The sequence below is a fragment of the Pristiophorus japonicus genome, chromosome 3, assembly GCF_044704955.1.
Source record: "Pristiophorus japonicus isolate sPriJap1 chromosome 3, sPriJap1.hap1, whole genome shotgun sequence".
NCBI lineage: Eukaryota > Metazoa > Chordata > Chondrichthyes > Pristiophoridae > Pristiophorus > Pristiophorus japonicus.
Window position 1 is genome coordinate 16026409 of NC_091979.1, and position 10375 is coordinate 16036783.

At 49.7% G+C, this 10375-nt stretch overlaps 1 pseudogene; it reads left to right on the top strand.

Moving 5' to 3' along the window:
• Positions 1-9933: 9933 nt before the first annotated feature.
• LOC139260562 (U2 spliceosomal RNA) lies at positions 9934-10071 on the top strand (annotated as a pseudogene).
• Positions 10072-10375: the final 304 nt, after the last annotated feature.

Below are 10375 nucleotides of genomic sequence, written 5' to 3' on the forward strand. Positions count from 1 at the left end.
ACACAGACCAATACACACTGAAGGGTACAACACATTGAATAAAATGTCAAATTACAGCCTGTGGGGAAAAGAATACAGCTTAAACTCTAAATGGGGTAAAAAGGAGAATGCAGATATATTTACACAAGTTATCGCAGCCTCCCCCCTCCCAATTCTCCTAACTAACTAAGTTTTAGCTCTGAGGGTTCAGGGGCTATGCTCACCAACCCCTTTAGACAGTTGCCAGTGAATCACGGTTTTGGGGTTCGCTGCACTTGGCCTTCTAGGCGAGCTGTACCCCGGACGGAGGAGAGGACTTCGGACTGCGTAGTCTTCGGTTGGGGTGCGTCCGTTGATGCGGTAAGTTGCGTTTCGGATGTATGGGATAAGTACCCACTTTCTTTGGTTAGGAATAGTTTCAGTTCGTCCCTTTTGGTAATTTCTCACCCGTTGGTCGTTCAGAAGTAGATTGTAGAGTGGAAATAAATGTCGATTCTTCGGTTTTTGCTGAGTTGGTTTTGGTTGGTCGTTTCGCTGGTTGTGGTGGCCCAGGTTTGTCAATTTGGTTGCTGACAACCTTCCATTTCGTGGGCCTGGTGCTCCTTGACGATTTCTTGTAGGTTCCTTCACGACTCCATTTCTTCACTCCGGCTGCTTGTGTCTGTCTGTGTTCCTTTCGAGTCTGTGTTCTGCTAGTCTGTGCTCTGCTAGTCTGCTGTATTCTGCTAGTTTTTCTGCTTCTCTCCTGAGTACTGCTAGTTTCTGTGTTCTGCTAGTCTTTTCTTGTAAAACTGGGGGATAGATATATCCCAAAAAAGGCTCCGTTATCTCCCATCAAATCTCTTGGGCTCTGTTTAAACTGTCTGTACATTGATTTTCAAATGTCTCCTTTGTCAGCAGTAACTCGATTAGGGTGTGAGAACGTGCTATCACTGGTTTTGCATTGTTTTAGGATTGTCCAGTTTTTCTGACCATGATTTCCATTGTGCTTGATTGGGTAATTCGATTATCTCTTAGGGGGTGAATAGTTCCCCCAGACAGTCTGGGATACTTAATACACGAATTTGTTTCAGACGTTGGCTCCACCTCCTGTATTTGGTAACTCTTTTTCGCAGCCAAAATGTTGTAGAATCTTAAAATTGATATGCTCCTTCCCATAGATGTTTAGGGAATCTCAAGCTTCTGTAATTTAGCTCCATTTTGAATTCCCTTTCTTATGAGTCCAAACACTGGGGGGGGGGGGTCTCCATGAATGTATCCCCTTTTATCCCCCGCAGGCTTCGTCTGCCCCTTTAAACTCATTTTAAAAGCCCAGAAAGGGATTCTTCTCCTCTGTAGGGGAAAGGTACCTGGAATCTTTGCGAGATATTGGTAAATTCTACAACAGCAAGGTCCCACAAACAGCTGTGAAATAAATGACCAGGTAGTCTGTTTTCACTGTTAGCTCAGGGATAAATGTTGGCTAAAACTTCCCTGCTCTTCTTCAAATAACGTCTTACATCCACCTGAGAAAGAAGACAGGGGGCTTCAGTTTAACCTCTCACCCAGAAGACGGCACCTCCGAAGGTGCAGCACTCCCTCAGCACTGCACTGAAAGCGTCAGCCTGGATTGTGTGCTGAAGTCCCTAGAGTGGGACTTGAACCCATGACTCTCTGACTCAGAGGCGAGAAAGCTCTCCACTGAGCCACAGCTGTTGTGTCGTTGTGAAGTTGTGTCGGCTCAGACTTCCCTGGAGAGCTCATTCTTCATTTGATAAGCAATCTTACTTTGAGCTGTTGATGTGATTACTTGCTGACTTGTACGATCATACAGTTCTACTTCTCGAAGTTGTCCGCCCAGTTTAACACACTGGGTTGAAGAAGCGCTTCAACAAAGCGTGAGCACAAAAATCCAGGCTGACACTCTGAGTGCGGTACTGAGGGAGTGCTGCATCTGAGTAGTGTCAGCTACGGCACAGGAGGTTGTATGTTCAGGTTCCACTCCAGGGACTTGAGCTCATAAATCCAGGCTGACACTCCAGTGCAGTGCTGAGGGAGTGCTGCACTGTCAGTGTTGCCGTCTTTCTGATGAGACGTTAAACCCAGGCCATGTCTGCCCTCTCAGGTGGATGTAAAAGATCCCATGACATTATTTCGAAGACGAGCAGGGGAGTTATCCCCGGTGTCCTGGGCCGATATTTATCCCTCAATCAGCATCATTATAACAGATGATCTGGTCATTATCACATTGCTATTTGGGAGCTTGTTGTACGGAAATTGGCTGCCACGTTTCCTACAATTACAACAATGGCTACAGTACTTTATTGGCTGTAAAGCGCTTTGGGACGTCCGGAGGTTGTGAAAGGCGCTATAGAAATGCAAGTATTTCTTTCTTGCTTTCACCTGCTCTCTATTTGTTCTGAATTCGCTCCCGTTTACACAGTTCAAAGAACCAGCAGCAACAAGGGGACTTGTGCACGTGCTGTGCCCAGATTCGTGTTAGCAGGGTCCTGGAAGCTTTCAGAGTGAAAGGTTTGGACACATTGGATCCAAGGAATCTTTCCTGCCACACGCAGAATTTAAAGAAAGAGATAAACACCTTTCACCACCTCAGGACGTCCCAAAGCGCTTTACAGTCAATGAAGTCTCTTCTTCTTTGGCAGTCCCTCGATGCAAGGATTACTTGCTTCCACGCCAAAAAGTGCTGAGTTCAATGAGTTCACAGGTGTTTCAATGAAGGACCTAATATTACAGGTCCAGAACTACATCCTGAGGGGCGTAAGATGCCTGTGCGTGGATTTTTTGCGCACCAGCCACCACACGGGCTTGACAGAGCTAGGTCTTGGTCCAGTAGCAAGGATTAACCAGGACGACTGGAGACCAGCTCTGCTGCACGGACCTAGTGCGCACACACATATCGCAGTGTGGGTTGACCCTTGCTGCCCCTGGGCCCTCGCCTCTTCCGGGCCACGAACTCTCGCCTCTCCCGGGCCCCGATCACATCGCTCCACGATTACTGGCCGCTCCTTCGTCCCGACCTCGCTACTCCTGCTGTACCTGCCGGTGCTCCAATCAGCGACCTGGACCTTGGTGACGTCCAGTCCAGTCGCCCTCCACAGCCGTCGCCCTCCTGCACCGGCTCGCGCTGCTCCCTGGAGTGGTATTGCTCCTTTTAAGGCCCCGACCTGCCGCAGATGTTCCCTCACAGGTCGGGGCCGCTAGGCTGCTCAATTAAGTACTGTGTGTTGTAATGTAGGAAACGTGAAAGCCAATCTGCCCACAGCAAATTCCCACAAACAGCAATGTGTGATAATAACCAGATCGTCTGTTTTTTCAGCGACGTTGGTTGGGAGGTAAATGCTGGCCAGGACACCGGGGAGAACTCCCCTGCTCTTCTTCGAAATAGCGGCCGTGGGATATTTCATGTCCACCTGAGAGAGCAGACAGGGCCTCGGTTTAACGTCTCATCCAAAAGACGGCTCCTCCCGACACTGCAGCGGTGGGGGTGTCAGCCTAGATTGTTTGCTTAAGTGCCTGGAGTGGGACTCGAACCCACAACCTCCTGATTCAGAGGCAAGAGTGCTACCTGTAATATATGCACCTGTGAGTATGCTCACAGGCTGGTAGAGCTGTTGGGTTGGGAGTCGCTTCGCCAGTCACGTGATGTTCACAAGACTCAATAAAACCCCGGCCAGTTGGTTTCTGGGGATCCACGATGGGGCAGGTGGTTGTGAGCTCGGTGGATGAACTGGTAATGCGTCGTATGATTGTTAAATCTATTTCTTAACAGCATCACATCATTATAGGCAGTCCCTCGGAATCGAGGAAGACTTGCTTTCACTCTTAAAATGAGTCCTTAGGTGGCTGAACAGTCCAATACGAGAACTACAGTCCCTGTTATAGGTGGAGCAGACAGTTGTTGAAGGAAAGGGTGGGTGGGACTGGTTTGCCGCACGCTCTTTCCGCTGCCTGCACTTGGTTTCTGCACGCTCTCGATGATGAGACTTGAGGTGCTCAGCACCCTCCCGGATGCATTTCCTCCACTTAGGGCCAGGGACTCCCAGGTGTCAGTGGGGATGTTGCATTTTATTAGGGAGGCTTTGAGGGTGTCCTTGTAACGTTTCCTCTGCCCACCTTTGGCTCGCTTGCCGCGAAGGAGTTCCGAATAGCATCACAAATGCCTCACTGAATGCCTCACAAGTTCTTAATAGCAATGTGTTGCTATGAATTCTTAAGCAAAGAACCCATGAAGCAAATACATTACACTACCCACTGAGCCACGGCTGACACCCCTGGGTATATTTTATTTTTCCGTGGGCCAAGTTCGATCTCCCTTCATCCTACTCAGATCTGGCTTCAGTCTGATGCTTTGCGAACACTTGGGCGAGCTGTGCGGGGGGCAGCTGGGGGCAGGGGGTGCGGCCTTGACAAACGTGAATAGATGCACTACACCCGGTGACAGCTCGGCTATTGTGTCTCCTCAGGGAACAAGTGGGGGGGCAGGAGGGGGCGGGGATCGGACAGTCAAGAGGTCGATAAGAGCTGCCAATGAATTGCTTCTGTTGAATGAATTCGCTGAATTGAATGCTTCCTAAACAGCTAAGGGTGACGACATATGGAAGTGGCTGTTTAATTAAACTGATGAAATGGAGACATTAGCACAAAGAGGGCAAGGTGGGGGGGGTGGGGGGGGGGGGTAGGGGTGGGGGCTGTGAAAGACTCCCAGCTGAGCAGGTCAGCTCACTACAATGGGAGCATCAGTGTTGGATTGATGTTAGGGAGTGTTCTGTTGTGTTTGGGGCTGGTTTGTGCTCTCATTGTATCCAGCAACTTTGTCACTGCGACACTCCCTGAAAGCCCTGTGGGGGCCGTTACCTCCTCTTTAGTCCTCCTTGACAACACTTCAAAGACACAAGAGCTCTTTATTCTGAAACAAGAAGGGAAAATGCTGGAAAGGACGGAGCGGCAGAACCATCTGTACTGGTTAAAGTGTTGCGTGTCCTGAAACGTGAACCCATCTTTTCCGACACTCCAATGTTAACAACAACAGCAACACAACTTGTATTTATAGAGCGCCTTTAACATCGTGAAACGTCCCACGGCCCTTAACAGGAGTGTTATGCCCTAAAAATTTGACACCGAGCCGCATAAGTAGAATTTAGCGCAGGTGACCAACAAAATATTACTTTTTTGACCAAGCTTTTGGTCATCTGCCCTAATTTCTCCTTATGTGGCTCAGTGTCAAATTTAGTTTGTCTCATAACACTCCTGTGAAGCGCCTTGGCACGTTTCACTACGATAAAGGCGTTATATAAATACAAGTTGTTGTTGTATACTAGGGCAGTAAGACAAGAGGAGACAGGGATCGGGTGTGAAGGGTAACATATAGGACAGAGGCCCTATGAGTATTGCTCTACGCAGAGAGTCAGCAACAAGTTCGCAGGAAGGGTGGTTGTGACCAGAACTCTGAGCTCGCTTAAGACACAGCTGGGTGCTGCAATATGTCAGAGGGTGGTGGGGTGGGGGGGGGGGCGCGTTGGTATTCTGGAAGCGAGAGGTCAAGTGGGCTCGAGACCCATAGAGGCCATTCGGTCCATCGTATCATATAGAAAGTGTGCACCATCTACAAGATGCACTGCAGCAACTCGCCAAGGCTTCTTCGATATCACCTCCCAAACCCGCGACCCCTACCACTTAGCAGGACAAGGGCAGCAGGCGCATGGGAACACCACCACCTCCACGTTCCCCTCCAAGTCACACGCCATCCTGACTTGGGAGTATATCGGCCGTTCCTTCATCGTGGCCGGGTCACAATCCTGGAACTCCCTCCCTAACAGCACTGTGGGAGCACCTTCACCGCACGGTCTGCAGCGGTTCAAGAAGGCGGCTCACCACCACCTCTCGAGGGCAATTGGGGATGGGCGATACATCAGGGAACCCGAGCTGGACTGGGTTCTACCCCATTTTGCAACAGCTCTATCAGCAAGGCTCAAAGCGGGCCCAGGCTGAGGGTGTATTTCTGGGTCCCGTCAGTTTTAAAGGTAATTGGAATAGCGGGGATTTCTGGTGCCTCAGCTCCTTCTGCTCGCCCAGCACCACCCTCTAACCCCAAAATACAGACACGGGCTTCAAATTCCGGAGGATGTGAGGAATCTGCACCCTGGCCACTGCCATCACGCTGACCGATCGCAGGGTATGCGTGACGTTCCTTATCGCTTTCGTGCCTTTGCAAAATTCAGGGGTCAAAATTCCCGTTTCTAACGGCACCCACTACCGCCGGCGGTAAGTGTGTCCACACCTCCGGAAAAATTCAGTCGGGTCTTTGGTGGAGGCGCCAAGAGCTAACGCCGCGCCCTCTATTGCCACCCGTGCGGTGACGTCATCCGGCGTTCAGCGCCCCCTTGTGGACGCTCTCGCGTTATTTGGCCTCCACGGCGCCCTTCCCGGCAGGCGCCCTTACAGCCTGAAAAAAGTGGTCAGCGCATAAGCACATCGCGGGCGGAATCGCCCACAGAGCAAGGTACGTTGTTTTGCTTTATTTATTTCTGCATGTTTTCATTAGTTGTAACAGCGGGGAAGTGTGTGTGGGGGTCAGAGAAGTTTGAGGGTTTTTTCCCTTTCAGTTTCTTCAGCCTGCATGCCGGCAGCCTCCCGATCCGAAATTCAGTCGGCCTCCTGAGCTCCTGCCCGAGGATGAGTCAACCAATAAAGGAATAAAGGGGTTATGGGGAGCGGACGGGGAAGTGGACCTGAGTCCATGATCGGATCAGCCATGTTCGTATTGAATGGCGGAGCAGGCTCGAGGGGCCGTACGGCCTACTCCTGTTCCTATTTCTTATGTTCTTATGTGCAACGCCACTTTTTAGCGCTGCTCTCTCATCTTTGGGCGTAAAAACTGAATATGGCAGTTTGAGGCTGCACTCAACGCCCGGCGGTAAAATCAGCACTCAGGCGGTGATACCACCTCAAAAACGGCGATACAGAATTTTGACCGCTTAAGCCTTCATTCGGGTCCCCCCCCCCCCCACCTCCCCACTCGCCCATACCCCGATCTCCAGCTTTTAATTCAGCTCGAATGACAAGGTTAAGGCGAATGCACCCCTAGGCCAGGCTGTGGGGTGTGCGCGTACAGTAGAAAGGAGACACAAGCCTCCTGGGTGGTCCGCAGTGTGTGTGTGTGTGTGTGTGTGTGTGTGTGTGTGTGCGGAGGTCACTGTCGACACGGCGCCGTGAGGCAGATGTGGGACGGGACAGTGGGAGGAGGGGCAGGACACTGAATAACCAGCTGACGAGTGGCCCCAGGTCAGGCAACGTCGGCTGAATCAATCTCCGCCGAGCCCTCGATAAAGCAGCCACTTGTGGAAACTTCTATTTGATCACAAGAGACAAGCAGCTCCCGTCTAATTGCTGACGCATCTCATTAAAGAGGCTCCGACAGAGCAAGAAAGCTACAAGATCTAGTCGGGCAGTGTTGACCGATATGTCAGCCACATGTGGCTGATTGGAAATCCAGATGTGGCTAATTGCATTTTCTGGTTTAAAAAAAGAAAAAGAAAGACTTGCATTTCTATTGCTCCTTTCACGGCCGCCAGACGTCCCAAAGCGCTTTACAGCCAATGAAGAGCTTTTTGAAATGTAATCACTCTTGTAATGTAGGAAACGCGGTAGCCAATTTGCACACAGTTAGCTCCCACAAGCAGCAATGTGATAAGTGGGGGAAGTGCATCCGGGAGGCCGCTCAGCACCTCGAGTCTCAACGCTGAGAGCATGTAGAAATCAAGTGCAGGCAGCGGAAGGAGCGTGCGGCAAACCAGTCCCACCCTTTCGCTCAACGACTATCTGTCCCACCTGTGACAGAGTCTGTGGCTCTCGTATTGGACTGTTCAGCCACCAAAGAACTCACTTCAGGAGTGGAAGCAAGTCTTCCTCGATTCCGAGGGATTGCCTATGATGATGATGAATGACCAGAAAATATGTTTTTTAGTGATGATGATAGAACCAGGCCTCGGTTTAGCGTCTCATCCGAAAGACGGCACCTCCCTCAGTATTGCACTGGAGTGTCAGCCCTTGATTCTGTGCTCAGGTCTCTGGCGTGACTGCTTTCGTCAGTCAAATACTAAGCCTGATGACAATTCCCTTAACACACCAAATATTAACAAAAGACGCACACTCGCAAATAACAAAAAGCCTTTTCAGTCCTGCACGCCTGGGTCATTGGCCAGTTGAAACAAAAGACTCTCAAGTCAAGTGAGGTTTAGTTAATGATATAACAAAAACCTGGGATTTGGAACCACAAACCTTCGGGCTCAGAGGTGAATGTGTTACACCCTGAGCCACAACAGAGTGGTCAGTGCTTTCTGACCATCGGTGAGTCAGCATGCACAGTGAACAGGCTGAAGTCATCCAGGAACAAAATAATGAGGAAGTTGCTCTAAGATGTTTGGTAAATTCATGCCAGAATTCTAAACTGCTGTGAAAAAGAAAGAATACAAAGTTTGCCGCTGAATGATGGCAGATGTTTGCCACGTGTGTGACGTCCATTTAGCTGCGGCGTGTGCAAGACTTTCAAAAGAAAGACTTGCATTTCTGTAGCGCCTTTCATGGCCACCAGATGTCCCAAAGTGCTGTATAACCAATGAAGTACTTTTCGGGTGTGGGAAACGCAGCAGTCAATTTGCGCACAGCAAGCTCCCACACACAGCAATGTGATAATTGACCAGATACTCTGTTTTAGTGATGTTGATTGAGGGATAAATATTGGCCAGAACACCGGGGATAACCCCCCTGCTCTTCTTCGAAATAGTGCCATGGGATCGTTTACGTCCACCTGAGCGAGCAGACGGGGCCTCAGTCGGACGTCTCATCCAAAAGACAGCACCTCCGACAGTGCGGTGCTCCCTCAGCACTGCACTGGGAACATCAGCCTAGATTTTTGCACTCAAGTCTTTGGAGTGTGACTTGAACCCACAATCTTCTGACTTAGAGGCAAGAGTGCTGCCCACTGAGCCATGGCAATGAACAAAAGTGAGTCGACATAGCCACACCTGTGGCTAGTCAGTGATTTCTATTGGCTAACACTGTACTTAGCTGATTCAAAACTTTATTTGACCTGGGACGCTTTATATTATTAAAGGTGCTCCATAAATGTAAATTGTTGTTTAAGATGAGTAAAGGAGTTAATAGGGCAGACAGGGAGAACTATTTTCTCTGGTGGGACTGGTGGGGGTGGGGGGGTGGGGGGCAGTGGCGGTGGTAATGGGGAGGGGAAGTCCAGAACAAGGGGATATAACTTTAAAATTAGAGCTAGGCCGTTCAGGGGTGATTTCAGCACGTCTTCACACAAAGGGTAGTGGGAATCTGGAACTCCCTTCCCCAAAAAGCTTTTGAGGCTGGGGAGTCAATTGAACATTTCAAAACTGAGGTTGATAGAATTTTTGTTGGTTAATGCTATTAAGGATTACGAAACCAAGGCGGATAGATTGTAAGTGGTTTTGCCCCTGGTGGTTTCGAATTACCCCTCTGACAATCATTCTAGACTCCGGAATTATAGTCATGAACAGTAATATACAGTCACAGACAGATCTTTTCGGTTTCAACCATCTCAATGCTTTTATTCAAGTTAAAACACACCTGCACCCAGTAAAAACACACCCTGGTCATATAATACAAACAAACATAGTACAACACACAGTCTGGCATTTCTAAACAGGCCCCTAACGCGACGTACCCTTGTCTAAACCACCCCTGCTCGGATACAAAATTGCACCACTGAAATCGGAATGTGCGTATGCTTATGATCCTTGCAAAAACCTCTCCACTAAAACCCCTAAGGCTTGGTTGGGACACGTGACACCCTTTCACACTATGCGGTGGTCTTAAGGATGCATGGGCTGGGAAAAATGCTCACCAATTACCCCTGTGGCTAACTCGCTGCATCTCCCGATGAAGCGTATCTTCTGGATCTTTTCATGCATTCTTGATTCTTGGCCTTTTGGCTAAGATCAAGTGTAGTATCTGTTGATTGGGCATTCATATGCAAATTGACTGATTGCAGAAAACTCGTTTTTCCGGTTTTGCTGGCTCTGGCCCTTTGGCTTGGGCCAAGCACCAATTGGAGAGAAGAGGAAAAAGAGGAAGTTCGACCATTGGGCGGTGCCAGACTGGCACCGCAACAGATTGAAGGCTTCGGCCAAAATACACATCGAAAGGAGGAATCTGCAACCCGGATGGCGGCCAACCAAGCGGCGAACCAGGGCGTCCGAAACACCATCCGAGTGACGGTGAAGAAAGTGGAAGGACAGACAATGATCAACCGGGACCTGTTCGTGAAGAAAATCCTGCTGGGAACATGCGGCATGGAAGTCGCCGACATCTTCGCCCTGCAGGACCTCCCGAAGAGAGGTTACTTCGATGTGAC